The sequence below is a fragment of the Nerophis ophidion genome, linkage group LG02 (assembly GCF_033978795.1).
Source record: "Nerophis ophidion isolate RoL-2023_Sa linkage group LG02, RoL_Noph_v1.0, whole genome shotgun sequence".
NCBI classification, from domain to species: Eukaryota; Metazoa; Chordata; class Actinopteri; order Syngnathiformes; family Syngnathidae; genus Nerophis; species Nerophis ophidion.
The window spans coordinates 70707992-70723113 of record NC_084612.1 but is presented as its reverse complement, the minus strand read 5'-3'; the positions used below and the strand labels follow the sequence as shown (position 1 = coordinate 70723113).

The window sequence follows — 15122 nt, the reverse complement described above, 5'->3', positions numbered from 1 at the left end:
GTGTAATTTTGCCTATCATTCACAATCCTAATGACACATGACATTTTTCATGCATTTTAACGTGTAAATAAATGCTAGCAAGAGGTGGTTAACAATGCAGGTAATGGAGATTGGATCTGTTATGCCTATAAAGCGCTCTAAAAAAGTATTCAAAACCCACCAACAGTGGTTTATATACAGTACAGGCCAAACGTTTCGACACACCATCTCATTCAATGCATTTTCTTTATTTTCATGACTATTTACATTGTAGATTATCACTGAAGGCATCAAAACAATGAACACGTGTGGAGTTATGTACTTAACAAAACAAGGTGAAATAATTGAAAACATGTTTTATATTCTAATTTCTTCAAAATAGCCACCCTTTGCTCTGATTACTTTTTTGCACACTCTTGGCATTCTCTCGATGAGCTTCAAGAGGTAGTCACCTGAAATGGTTTTCACTTCACAGGTGTTCTTGAAGCTCATCGAGAGAATGCAAAGAGTGTGCAAAATCAGGAATCAGAGTAAAGGGTGGCTATTTTGAAGAAACTGCAATACAAAACATGTTTTAATTTTTGTTCACCTTTTTTTGTCAAGTAAAGTTTGTACATAACTCCACGTGTTCATTTATAGTTTTGATGCCTTCAGTGACAATCTACAATGGAAATAATCATGAAAATAAAGAAAATGCATTGAATGAGTAGGTGGTGTGTCCAAACTTTTGGTCTGTTCTGTACATGCTTTAAGTGTATATGTAATGTAGTAAAAGACACATTCATAACGTGTAATATTTACGTTTTTTGTTCATTTTAAGAAAACGATTGTAACGGCCTGGTCCCATGGTGATGCGGATTTCGTTCTCCCAGGAATGCAGACGGGCTTCGGACACAGCGTGCAGGTAGGAAATGATTTATTTAGGCGATAAATCAGGCGGGAAACAAACAAAAGCGTGCTCATAGCACGGAAGGCAAAAAGCTAAGGGTGTTAGCGTGGAAGCTAGCAAACAAAATGAGCTTAGCATGGAAGCAAGCATAAACAAAAGAGCCTAGCATGGAAGTTAGCGAGCAGGAAAACAGAAGTTGTTACTTGTATGAAAACAAACTAGGAAGCCAGACAGACTGATGGGAGAAGGCAGGTTTAAATAATGATAGTCATTACAAAACAGGTGTGCGTCCGGAACAAGCGTCAGGTGAAAATAATACGTAACTATGGTAACCAACTGAGAAGTGCACAAACAGGAACCGAAGGAGTCCAAAGCCAACAGAAAATACAAAGAGACTCAAAAATCTAATCATAACGATTTCAGAGACACATCCCAATGTTCTCTATTTCCTTCAACAACAACTACAAATCTGAGGCTACTTTGGGACAAACCTTATATTTTTTAGCCTGAATAAAACGGGGGATGAGCTACAATTTGTAGAAGCTAAGCGATAAGTAGATCCAGCAAGTATTGCTGTTGCTAAGTGCTAAACAAGAACTACCACCTGGAGTTGTCCAGATACCAATATTTTGGTACCGATGCCAGTCGCAAAATGCGTTTCGATACTTTTCAAAATAAATGGGACTACCAAAAATTTACTTTTGACTTTCTTCTAACTTAAAGTCATATTTTACATTAACATTACATTGACATTAAACATATATTTCTTATTGGGCGGTACAGCTCGGTTGGTAGAGCGGCCGTGCCAGCAACTTGAGGGTTCCAGGTTTGATCCCCGCTTCCGCCATCCTAGTCACTGTTATTGTGTCCTTGGGCAAGACACTTTACCTACCTGCTCCCAGTTTAAATGTAACTTAGATTTTGGATTTCACTATGTAAAGCGCTTCATAAATATAATTAACTTTACTTTTTTGCAATCAAAGGACAATTGTGTCATTAAATGACAATGAACATACTCCACAACTTCTCTTTTAGAAGTATGCAAGAAAACGGGTACAAATGCTCCCAATTTGGCTGCTGACATATTCAGTAACATATTGTGTCATTTCTCATTCTATTATTTTGTCAATATTTTGAGGGACAAGCGGTAGATCAGCCCCGAAGAAGTCAAACACTACTGTACTCTGTCGTGTTGGTCCCAGACATGGATACATTGTGAAAGATGTCAGAAAGAACACTCTGGAGGCAGAGCTGAAGGTGCTTAGATTTTCATTGGGAGTAACGTGGATGAGCGGAATTAAAACGAGCAGATCAGAGGAACAGTCCAAGTTAGACATCAGATAGGCCAGACTGAGGGATTGAAGAATGCTGAAGACAGGGATGCCAGAGAGGAAAAGAAGGGAAAGACCACCAAAGAGGTTTCTAGTTGTGGTCAGAGGGGACATGCAGGTGGCGGAAATGACAGAGGAAGTTGCAAAGGACAGGGCAAGACAGAAATATGTTATCCGTTGTGGAGACCCCTGAAGGGACACGCTCAATGAAGAAGTAGTACACCACATACTTGCAGGAAATATGCTTGATTATTTTGTTACTATTTTTAATGACATTAGTTTTGTTATGGTCATTGGAGACTATTGACCAGAGTTGTCCAAAGTGCGACCCACAATTATTTTTTAACAGCCCACGGCACATTCTTAAAAATATTATTAAAAAAACAAACAAATGAACATGTGAAATAAAAGAATAAACAGGTGAAAGGTGAAGAGAAAATGTTGCAATGTTGACTCTAATAACACAAAGCTGCCATGCTGACTGATTTTTTTTTTTTTGTCCCAAAAAAAATTAATGAATCAAAATGTATGTACTTAAGAATTTTTGAACTATTTAAAGATCCAGTTACTTCACATCAAATATTCCACTTTGAAATATTTTTTTGGGGAAAATATTGCATATTTTGTGTGTTTGCCATATTAAAAAAAACTAAGATTTATTTGACAAAGAGGGCATAGAGCAGGGGTCGGGAACCTTTTTGGCTGAGAGAGCCAAAAAGCCAAATATTTTAAAATATTTTTCCGTAAGAGCCATATAATTTTTTTAAACACTGAACACAACCAAACACGTGCATTTTTAGGACCAACATTTCTAGAGTATAATAGGTCTCTTATTCTTTGTAATAACATTGTTATTCTGAAGCTAACTGTGGAGGGGGCGTGGCCTGTGGGCCTGCAGCGGCAGGTGCGTAGACGGCCCACCTGGGCCTTGTTATCTAATCACCTGTCACTCTGTTATAAGCAGCAGCCAGGAGGAGAGACTGGGTTGGGGCTGGAAATACTATTGCTGGAAAGCAACTGAGAGACTTATTGAAATATAAAACAATATTGTAACCCTGAAACAGGCTCTCATGTCGGTGCTTGGTGGTCTGAAGAACCCCCATGAGGGCAAGCCCCACACTAACCAATAATAAATAAATAACTTCTTACCATTAACGCAACTTCTTGAACAGGTGTGGTAGAAAACGGATGGATGGATTAAAAATGCATGAGAATGTTTTATGTTTTGAACATTATTTTTAACACTGTGATTACAAGTGGAATTATTCATTACTTATTGTGTTAAGCAATGTCAACTCAGATTTATGATGCAGACATCATAAGAGCCACATCTGGCTCTGGAGCCATAGGTTCCCTACCCCTGGCATAGAGTAAACAAACAAAAAAATAATAAAAACTTATGATCGATGGGTAGATCTGAAGTTGATCTAGAGACTTACTGTAAGTATTGAAAGCAAAAAACAAACATATTTATTACTTTAATGACCCCAATAATTTTAGTGGATTTTTTTCAAACTGTCATTGCTCAGAAAATAATAATGAATTAAAATTGATGGTGTTATGAATAATTGATTATTGACCTATTCAAGGCTCCAATTACAACTTAAATATATTTTTTTCAGGGAGGGGTGGTGATATTTTGTACGCAGAGAGCTTCATGGATTGGGTTTCCATGGCTGATCAGCTGCATCTAAGCAATAGATCACCAAGTCCCACAGCACTCTAGAGCAGCGAAGACACCTCTTCTGAAGTGATGAATCACACTTTTCCATCTGGCAATCTGATGGACGGAGAACGGTACATTTCGGACTGCTTTGTGTGAAATGTGATGGAGGAGGAATTATGGTGTGGGGTTGTATTTTAGGAATTGGGCTTGGACCCTTAGTTCAAGTGAAAGGAACTTTGAATGCTCTAGGATACCAAAATCAATCAATCAATCAATCAATGTTTACTTATATAGCCCTAAATCACTAGTGTCTCAAAGGGCTGCACAAACCACTACGACATCCTCGGTAGGCCCACATAAGGGCAAGGAAAACTCACACCCAGTGGGACGTCGGTGACAATGATGACTATGAGAACCTTGGAGAGGACGAAAGCAATGGATGTCGAGCAGGTCTAACATGATACTGTGAAAGTTCAATCCATAATGGATCCAAAGCGGATCCAACACAGCAGCGAGAGTCCCGTTCACAGCGGAGCCAGCAGGAAACCATCCCAAGCGGAGGCGGATCAGCAGCGCAGAGATGTCCCCAGCCGATACACAGGCAAGCAGTACATGGCCACCGGATCGGACCGGACCCCCTCGACAAGGGAGAGTGGGACATAGGAGAAAAAGAAAAGAAACGGCAGATCAACTGGTCTAAAAAGGGAGTCTATTTAAAGGCTAGAGTATACAAATGAGTTTTAAGGTGAGACTTAAATGATTCTATTGAGGTGGCATCTCAAACTGTTACATTTAGGACAATTTCATGCTCCCAACCTGGTGGGAACAGTTTGGAACAGGCCACTTCCTCTTTCAACATGACTGTGTGCACCAGTGCACAAAGCAAGGTCCATAAAGGCATGGATGACAGAGTCTGGTGTGAATGAACTTGATCTGCCTGCACAGAGTCCTAACCTGAGCCCGATAGAACATCTTTGGGATGAATTAGAACGGCGACTGAGAGCCAGGGGTTCTTGACCAACATCAGTGTGTGACCTCACCAATGCACTTTTGGAAGAATGGCGGAAAATTCCTATAAACACACTCCGCGACCGAGTGGACAGCCTTCCCAGAAGAGTTGAAGCTGTAATAGCTGCAAAAGGTGGACCGACATATTGAACCATATGGGTTTGGAATGGGATGGCACTTAAAGTTCATATGTGAGTCAAGCCAGGTGGCCAAATACTTTTGACAATATACTATAACTGGATGTTTTGTGTTGTTCATAGTTTAATGAAGTGCTTAGAGCTCCCTTTTTCTTGCATATGCTCAACAGAAAGCATTACGGTATTTCCTCGGCTGACAAAACAGCAGGTGTGAAGTTGAACTGACCAGCAGTAAAGTGACTGTGACGGTCTCGCACCGTCGTCGTGCGGGTTCTCAGGACCACCAAGGAATGACATTCTGTCGAGCAGGTGTAGACTTCTTTTATTTTGCAATATTTAAGTCTCTTGCCAGTTTTCTTTGCAGTCTTCCTGTTTTTCTGCTCGCTCTTCCACTCCAGCTTTTCGGCTGCATGTGTCGTCTTCCTTGTGCTCTTTTCCTCTCGCGCTCAGCATCGGCTTCCTTCTGGCCCAAAAAAAGTCTGCGGGTTATAGAGCGTTTTCCGTTCGGGCTCCAGTTCTCTGGAATGCCCTCCCGGTAACAGTTCGAGATGCTACCTCAGTAGAAGCATTTAAGTCTCACCTTAAAACTCATTTGTATACTCTAGCCCAGGGGTCGGGAACCTTTTTGGCTGAGAGAGCCATGAAAGCCAAATATTTTAAAATGTATTTCCGTGAGAGCCATACAATATTTTTTAACACTGAATACAACTAAATGCGTGCATTTTTAAGTACGACCAACATTTTTAGAGTATAATAGGTCTCTTGTTCTTTTTGATGACACTGTTATTCTGAAGCTAACCAATAATAGATAAAACAACTTCTTACCATGAATACTTCTTACCATGAATGGGACTTCTAGAAAACGGATGGATGGATTAAAATGATTGAGAATGTTTTATATTTTGAACGTTGTTTTTAACACTGTGAACGGGACAGGTGGTAGAAAATGGATGTATGGATGGATTACCAGCGAAATTATTCATTACTTATTGTGTTAACCAATATCAGTTAAGATTCATCCGAGAGCCAGATGCAGTCATCAAAAGAGCCACATCTGGCTCGAGAGCCATAGGTTCCCTACCCCTGTTCTAGCCTTTAAATAGACCTCCTTTTTAGACCAGTTGATCTGCCGCTTCTTTTCTTTTTCCTCCTATGTCCCCCCCTCCCTTGTGGAGGGGGGGACATAGGAGACCAATGACCATGGATGAAGTACTGGCTGTCCAGAGTCGAGACCCAGGATGGACCGCTCGTCGGGATCCAGGATGGACCGCTCGCCTGTGTATCGGTTGGGGACATCTCTACGCTGCTGATCCGCCTCAGCTTGGGATGGTTTCCTGTGGACGGGACTCTCGCTGCTGTCTTGGATCCGCTTTGAACTGAACTCTCGCGGCTGTGTTGAAGCCACTATGGATTGAACTTTCACAGTATCATGTTAGACCCGCTCGACATCCATTGCTTTCGGTCCCCTAGAGGGGAGGGGGGTGGGGGGGTTGCCCACATTTGAGGTCCTCTCCAAGGTTTCTCATAGGCAGCATTGTCACTGGCGTCCCACTGGATGTGAATTCTCCCTGCCCACTGGGTGTGAGTTTTCCTTGCCCTTTTGCGGGTTCTTCCGAGGACGTCGTAGTCGAAATGGTTTGTACAGTCCTTTGAGACATTTGTGATTTAGGGCTATATAAATAAACATTGATTGATTGATTCTCTCTCCCCGGCGTTTACAGCCGCTGCCCTTTTATACAGTGCGAGAGGAGATTTAAATTGTGCCCAGCTGGGCGACCCACGCACCTGATAATGTCTGCGGGGTGGATTAAGGCGTGCCCCGCCTCGCTGCTTACTCGCAGTCCACGCCTCCTCGCAGCCATCTTGGGCCTGGCTCTGGCGTGCCCTGCCTCGCTGTCAGACTGCCGGCGCCACCTCTCCAAAGTGACGTTTATTTTTAGAATTTTTGGTATGGACCCGAGTACTGGACTACCGGTCTGAATGCACTCTTACTACTGTGTTTTAATTCATTTCATTACAGTAACTGCTCATCGCGTCAACTGTTTTTAAACTAAAGAAAAGGACAACAGACAAGGCCTTTGTTGCATAAACATAATGAAAATTACTTTAAAGCGCCTGTAACGGTAAAGTCCTATACTATTACTGTTACTGGTTGCCGAATATAAATGAAGCTAGTTCAGACGTGTGCAGCCGGCTAATAATTGATGTCCAAAATTGTGTCCATGTGCAACAAAAACATTTAATATCATAAAGTCATATTCATATAACACACTTTGTACAAAAACGGAAAATACAAGGGAGCAAACAAATACTAGCCTGGCACAGTCAAAAATTGTTGCGCCTCTACTCAGCAACTCCTGAGCAAGATCCCGACTCCTCCCTAAATAGCCAGGCACTTGGCCTTGGAGCCAACCCCTTTGGTGACGTCATGAATTTGACAGACATAAAGTGTATTTGGCTCTAACAGCGCCATTTAGCCATGCGTAAGTGTGACTTTCCTCATAATCCGAGTCTGAAAATAGAGATTCGAGCCAATTTCGGTTGTCTAGACAGATGTGTGTGCGTGCATGTGCTCGGACAAGTGTTTTTGGGCGTGTGTGCCAGGAGGTCCCAAGACAACAGGAGCATGTTTGCCATGCAAGCAGAGCAGACTTAGACAAACACTGACTAGCAATTGGGAGGCCGTGCAGAAAGAAAGGCAGGAATAGACTCAACGTGGCCCAAACAAGTACGAACACACACGTGCTGTAATTGTGACGCACTAAATGACTCGAAGTGGAATTGCCGAACTGTCTTGAGGTGAGTCCGCCCAATCCACGGACTATGATATGTCTTGTAATATTACAGACGTCACTTTATGCGATACAGTCACACGGCCTCCCGTCAGACATATGAGTGCATTATTAGTTATCAGTTAGTCACAAAGGCAGCACCAATATTATTTCAACAACAGTCTGACTAAAAGCCAGCATTTACTACCTGGTGTTATTAACAATCAGCTTATTAATGGATGTATTTTCTTATATCATAGGTCATTAATTTCACTCAGTGCAGAAAGTACTGGGAATGTTGGGGGTCTTGGGCATCTATTTTTTTTCTTTCTTTCTTTACCATACCATGGAACTTTAATATTTCTGACTCGATAAATAAACGGTTTGTATGTTCTCTATATCTCTATATATTTGTACTTGCTGTCGTAATGTAATGATGCTAGCGTTGTTAGCATTGGCTAATGCGCTAACACGTTTAAGAGTGTCTGTGTTAGTATTGTTAACTTACAACAGCATTATTTTTGCATTTTTTCATCCATCCATCCATTTTCTACCGCTTATTCCCTTTTGGGGTGGCGGGGGGCGCTGGCGCCTATCTCAGCTACAATCGGGCGGAAGGCGGGGTACACCCTGGACAATTTCGCCATCTCATCGCAGGGCCAACACAGATAGACAGCCAACATTCACACTCACATTCACACACTAGGGCCAATTTAGTGTTGCCAATCAACCTATCCCCAGGTGCATGTCTTTGGAAGTGGGAGGAAGCCGGAGTACCCGGAGGGAACCCACGCATTCACGGGGAGAACATGCAAACTCCACACAGAAAGATCCCGAGCCTGGATTTGAACCCAGGACTGCAGGACCTTCGTATTGTGAGGCAGACGCACTAACCCCTCTTCCACCGTTTACGAGTGTCTATGTTAGTATTATTAACTTACAACAGCATTATTTTTGCATTGTTTCAGTTTCACAAATTCCTCAAAAATTCACCAAGATGTCACCGTCGTCCTTGCCAACCTTTAGACCTCCGAATTCAGGAGATGGGGGAGGGGGGGTGTTGAGGTGGTAGTGGTGGGTGTATGTATTTTCAAGTATTTCTTATATATATATATATACATCCATCCATCCATCTTCTTCTGCTTATCCGAGGTTGGGTGGCGGGGGCAACAGCCTAAGCAGGGAAACCCAGACTTCCCTCTCCCCAGCCACTTCGTCCAGCTCTTCCCGGGGGATCCCGAGGCGTTCCCAGGCCAGCCGGGAGACATAGTCTTCCCAACGTGTCCTAGGTCTTCCCCGTGGCCTCCTACCGGTTGGATGTGCCCAAAACACCTCTCTAGGGAGGTGTTCGGGTGGCATCCTGACCAGATGCCCAAACCACCTCATCTGGCTCCTCTCGATGTGAAGGAGCAGCGGCTTTACTTTGAGTTCCTCCCGGATGACAGAGCTTCTCACCCTATCTCTAAGGGAGAGCCCCGCCACACGGCGGAGGAAAATCATTTCAGCCGCTTGTACCCGTGATCTTATCTTTACGGTCATGACCCAAAGCTCATGACCATAGGTGAGGATGGGAACGCAGATCGACCTGTAAATTGAGAGCTTTGCCTTCCGGCTCAGCTCCTTCTTCACCACAACGGATCGGTTCAACGTCCGCATTACTGAAGACGCCGCACCGATCCGCCTGTCGATCTCACGATCCACTCTTCCCTCACTCGTGAACAAGACTTCTAGGTACTTGAACTCCTCCACTTGGGGCAGGGTCTCCTCCCCAACCCGGAGATGGCATTCCATCCTTTTCCGGGCGAGAACCATGGACTCGGACTTGGAGGTGCTGATTCTCATTCCGGTCGCTTCACACTCGGCTATATATATCCGTTCGGCCACCGGGTTCAATGGAGTAGTATGATCTACAAATTTGCAGGCAGCATACCCCGTTCCCCTTTAAGCAGTCCTGGATGAACTGAAATATTTTTTCCCAATCATTTTGGAACTTGCTAGCGTACTTCTTCTTCTAACTCGTCGTCGCCATGTCTCTTCTTCGTTCTTCTGTTTCGTCTCTGTTATGTTTTTGGACATTACTACTTGCCGTAGTTTTGAAGCAGTTCATGATGGGAATCCGGATGTTGTGTGTCAGTGTAGTGACGTGCCGGCTGGAATAAACACACGCTGAAAAATAGCTCCATGCCTGCCTACTTCATGGGTTATAGATCAACATATGGATTACGGAGACATATATATGTATATAATAGTCTCCTTTTCAGGCGAGAGAGGACGCTAAAGGCAGTGCCTTTAAGGCACGCCCCCAATATTGTTGTCCGGGTGGAAATCAGGTGAATGGTTGCCCCGGGAGATTTTCGTGAGGGTTACTGAAATTCGTGAGTCTCTTAGCAAAATGGGGAGGGTTGGCAAGTATGGTCATTGTCGAGTTCTTGAGTCTGTTTAGCTCAGTGGTTCTCAAATGGGGGTACGTGTACCCCTGGTGGTACTTGAAGGTATGCCAAGGGGTACGTGAGATTTAAAAAATATATATATTCTAGAAACAGCAACAGTTCAAAAATCCTTTATAATTATAATTTATGGAATAATACTTCAACAAAATATGAATGTAAGTTCATAAACTGTGAAAAGAAATGCAACAATGCAATATTCAGTGTTGACAGCTAGATTTTTTGTGGACATGTTCCATAAATATTGATGTTGAAGATTTCTTTTTTGTGAAGAAATGTTTAGAATTAAGTTCATGAATCCAGATGGATCTCTATTACAATCCCCAAAGAGGGCACTTTAAGTTGATGATTACTTCTATGTGTAGAAATTGTTATTTATAATTGAATCACTTGTTTATTTTTCAACAAGTTTTTAGTTATTTTTATATCTTTTTTTCCCAAATAGTTCAAGAAAGACCACTACAAATGAGCAATATTTTGCACAGTTATACAATTTAATAAATCAGAAACTGATGACATAGTGCTGTATTTTACTTCTTTATCTCTTTTTTTCAACCAGAAATGCTTTGCTCTGATTAGGGGGTACTTGAATTAAAAAAATGTTCACAGGGGGTACATCACTGAAAAAAGGTTGAGGACCACTGGTTTAGCTGATTGGAGAGTTAGATTATGCAGCGAGTGGGTCCATGACGATGACTTCTGTTTTGTTTGATTAGCCGTTTTACTGCCGTGTTAAAGACATCGTTTGGAAACAATTAAGGTATATAATTGAATATTAACAACATCTTTCTGTGTCGATAACTGATTTTGCAACATTTATATCTGCGGCTTATATATGGAAAAATATGTTTTTCCCTCTGAAATGTACACTTCAATCCGGAAAATGCAGTATTTTGTAATCTGTCTTGTTTACAGTAAAGATGTAATCACTTATGCCAAATCTTAACTAACTGTTCACCAACATTGTCCTCACAAATCAACACTCCAATCACACCAACCTGTATTTACTCTCCAGTCCACAAGAAAGACGAGAGCCACCATGGACGGAAATGTCCATCATGTCCATACGGTATACAACCCATCCGACACGAGTGAAAAGCCTGCTGTGTGATTATGTAGTGAAGAGACCAGGCTGGAGTCCATTCAGTGCATACTTGAAGACAGAATGGAGCTCTCAAGCCCTTTATGACTTTGTTGCACTTCTTTCTGCACAGCGTATTTATCGGCCCTAATGAAAGAAACACATCTCAATGGATGTATGTGAGAAAACTGGATAAACTATTCATCTGCTCTCGCCTTTGACCAGCTCGGTTGTCTAATGGAGGACAAGTTTAAGTACTGTAGACATGCAGCATAATGATGCATAAATAACCCGAAGTGAAAGCATGCGGACAAGCCATTAGGGCAATGTTTTCAACTTTTTGGAGCCAAGGCACATTTTTTGCGTTGAAAAAAACACCACCAGCAGAAATCATTAAAAATCGAAACTCAGTTGACGGTAAAAAGTCGTCGTCGCAATCGTTGGATATGACTTTAAACCATAACCAATCTTGCAACAATGTAGTTCTTGTCTCAAAGTTGGTGTACTGTCACGACCTGTCATAGCACACCCTGACTTATTTTGAGTTGTTTGCCGTTTTCCTGTGTGTTGTGTTTTAGTTCTTGTCTTGCACTCCTATTTTGGTGACTTTCTCTTTTTTTGGTATTTTCCCGTAGCAGTTTCATGTTGTGACGGTCTCCTGCCGTCATGCGGGTTCCATGGACCACCAAGGAAGGACATGCTTGGTTGAGCAGGTTTGACTCTTGTTTATTTTGCAATAAACCCCAGTGTAGGTCGCGTCACTTTTCAGCGCCTTCCTCCACTGCTCATTCGCCGGTCGCTTTTCAGCCGCCGTCGTCGTTGTCGTCGTCTGCTCTCTGTCGCTCTTGCTCTTCACGCACTGCTGCGGGCTCTCCTTCTCCTTCTCCCCCGTTCTCTCCTCCTCCCCTTTTATACGCTAAGAGGAGATACGTTAATTGTCTCCCAGTGCGCGAGCCACACACCTGATCTCGCTTGTAGCGTCACTCCCGGCACGCCCCGCCTCTCAGCTCGGTCGCCGTCTGCACCTCCTAGCCGCCATCTGCTTTGTTTTACCCATCAAGAATATTTCAGTTGTTTTCATCCTTCTTTGTGGGGGGACATTGTTGATTGTCATGTCATGTTCGGATGTACATTGGGGACGCCATCTTTGCTCCACAGTAAGTCTTTGCTGTCATCCAGCATTCTGTTTTTGCTTACTTTGTTGTCAGTTCAGCTTTTGTTTCGTTCTGCATAGCCTTCCCTTAGCTTCAATGACTTTTCTTAGGGGCACTCACTTTTTTTTAAATTTTTGGTTTAAACATTAGACACCTTTTTACCTGCACACTGCCACCTGCTGTTTCCGACATCTACAAACCAATTGTGAAGTGAAGTGAATTATATTTATACAGCGCTTTTTCTCTGGCGACTCAAAGCACTTTACATAGTGAAACCCAATATCTAAGTTACATTTAAACCAGTGTGGGTGGCACTGGGAGCAGGTGGGTAAAGTGTCTTGCCCAAGGACACAACGGCAGTGACTAGGATGGCCTAAGCGGGGATCGAACCTGGAACTCTCAAGTTGCTGGCACGGCCACTTTACCAACCGAGCTATCCCGCTCCACAATTAGTTACCGGCTGCCACCTACTGATATGGAAGAGTATTACATGGTTACTCTGCCGAGCTCTAGACAGCACTGGCACTCAACAACAGCAAATTATTTCCAGACTATAATTACTGGTTTGCAAAAAGTATTTTTAACCTAAATAGGTGAAGTTTTATAATCCCCCACGGCACACGAGAGTGTATCTCACGGCACACTAGTGTGCCGCGCCACAGTGGTTGAAAAACGCTGCATTAGGGCACAGTTTCATTGCAGCGCCAATGACAGGTCACCACCTATGACAGGTCTGACCATGGAAGTGGGCAAAAGAGTAAAACATGAAAACACTTGAAAAGAATGCAATAGTGGAAAATGGTTTCTGTTTACAATTAAAGGCCTACTGAAATGAGATTTTCTTATTTAAACGGGGATAGCAGGTCCATTCTATGTGTCATACTTGATCATTTGGCGATATTGCCATATTTTTGCTGAAAGGATTTAGTAGAGAACATCGACGATAAAGTTCGCAACTTTTGGTCGCTAATAAAAAAGTCTGGCCTGTACCGGAAGTAGCAGACGATGTGCGCGTGACGTCACGGGTTGTAGAGCTCCTCACATCCTCACAATGTTTATAATCATGGCCACCAGCAGCGAAAGCGATTCGGACCAAGAAAGCGACAATTTCCCCATTAATTTGAGCGAGGATGAAAGATTTGTGGATGAGGATAGTGAGAGTGAAAAACTATCAATCAATCAATCAATCAATCAATGTTTACTTATATAGCCCTAAATCACTAGTGTCTCAAAGGGCTGCACAAACCACTACGACATCCTCGGTAGGCCCACCTAAAGGCAAGGAAAACTCACACCCATTGGGACGTCAGTGACAATGATGACTATGAGAACCTTGGAGAGGAGGAAAGCAATGGATGTCGAGCGGGTCTAACATGAAAAACTAGAAGAAGAAAAAAAGACGAGCGCAGTGGGAGCGATTCAGATGTTATTAGACACATTTACTAGGATAATTCTGGAAAATCCCTTATCTGCTTATTGTGTTACTAGTGTTTTAGTGAGATTATACTGTCGTACCTGAAAGTCGGAGGGGAGTGGCCACACGTGTGGTGACCGCCAGTGTCTCTGAGGGAAGCCACGGAGAAGGCGCAGCTTTTTCTTTGACATGTCTACGGTAAGAGCAGACTTATTACCACAATTTTTTCACCGAAACCTGACGGTTGACGTGTGGTCGGGAACCATGTTCGCTTGACCGCTCTGTTCCATAGTAAAGCTTCACCTTCGGGAATGTAAACAAGGAAAAACCGTCTTTTGTTTGTGTTGCTAAAGGCAGCTGCAATACACCGCTTCCCACCTACGTCTTTCTTCTTTGACGTCTCCATTATTAATTGAACAAATTGCAAAAGATTCAGCTACACAGAGGTCCACAATACTGTGTAATTATGCGATTAAAGCAGAATACTTATAGCTGGGATCGGCCTGGAAAAAAATGTCCGCTACAATCCGAGACATCACGCGCACGCGTCATCATACCGACGTTTTCAACAGGATACTTCGTGCGAAATTTAAAATTGCAATTTAGTAAACTAAAAAGGCCGTATTGGCATGTGTTGCAATGTTAATATTTCATCATTGATATATAAACTCTCAGACTGCGTGGTCGATAGTCGTGGGTGTCTGTTTACAATTAAATAACAGTAACCAAAACTAGTCAACTATTTAAACAAAACACATAATCAGCATCATCTGCAGTGGACTTTAATTGTGATTTTCTTTTTTTAATTTTCATTACAGATAAAAATATAGCTCTATTATGCAAAACACAAATGTCCACTGATGGATATTGTTTCTATTCACTCAACTTGAGTCGTGGTTTTGTATCGCGAATCAGGGCATTGGACTTGACTTTACTACTTAGTTACCAAATCCTCCTTTAAGCACTGAAATATCACGATAGACCAGGGGCTGGAAACTTTTTTGGCTGAGAGAGCCAAAAAGCCAAATATTTTAAAATGTATTTCCGTAAGAGCCATATAATATTTTTTTTAACGCTGAACACAACTAAACGTGTGCATTTTTAAGTAAGACCAACATTTCTAGAGTATAATAGGTCTCTTATTCTTTGTAATAACACTGCTATTCTGAAGCTAACTGTGGAGGGGGCGTGGCCCGCGGGCCTGCAGCGAACTGGGTTGTGCCAGGACCGGCCTCGAAATCAGCG

The 15122-nt window shown here is 42.6% G+C and overlaps 1 long non-coding RNA gene across 2 annotated transcripts in view; it reads left to right on the top strand.

Moving 5' to 3' along the window:
* The window catches only part of LOC133535151 (uncharacterized), a 100606-nt gene that overhangs the window by 65259 nt on the left and 20225 nt on the right, over positions 1–15122 (top strand). The window contains exons 6-7 of one of the 2 annotated variants that reach the window (XR_009802161.1): positions 800–883; positions 3822–3996. This is a non-coding gene — a long non-coding RNA (uncharacterized LOC133535151). The remainder of the gene's footprint in view (positions 1–799; positions 884–3821; positions 3997–15122) is intronic. The other variant, XR_009802159.1, reaches the window with a different exon arrangement.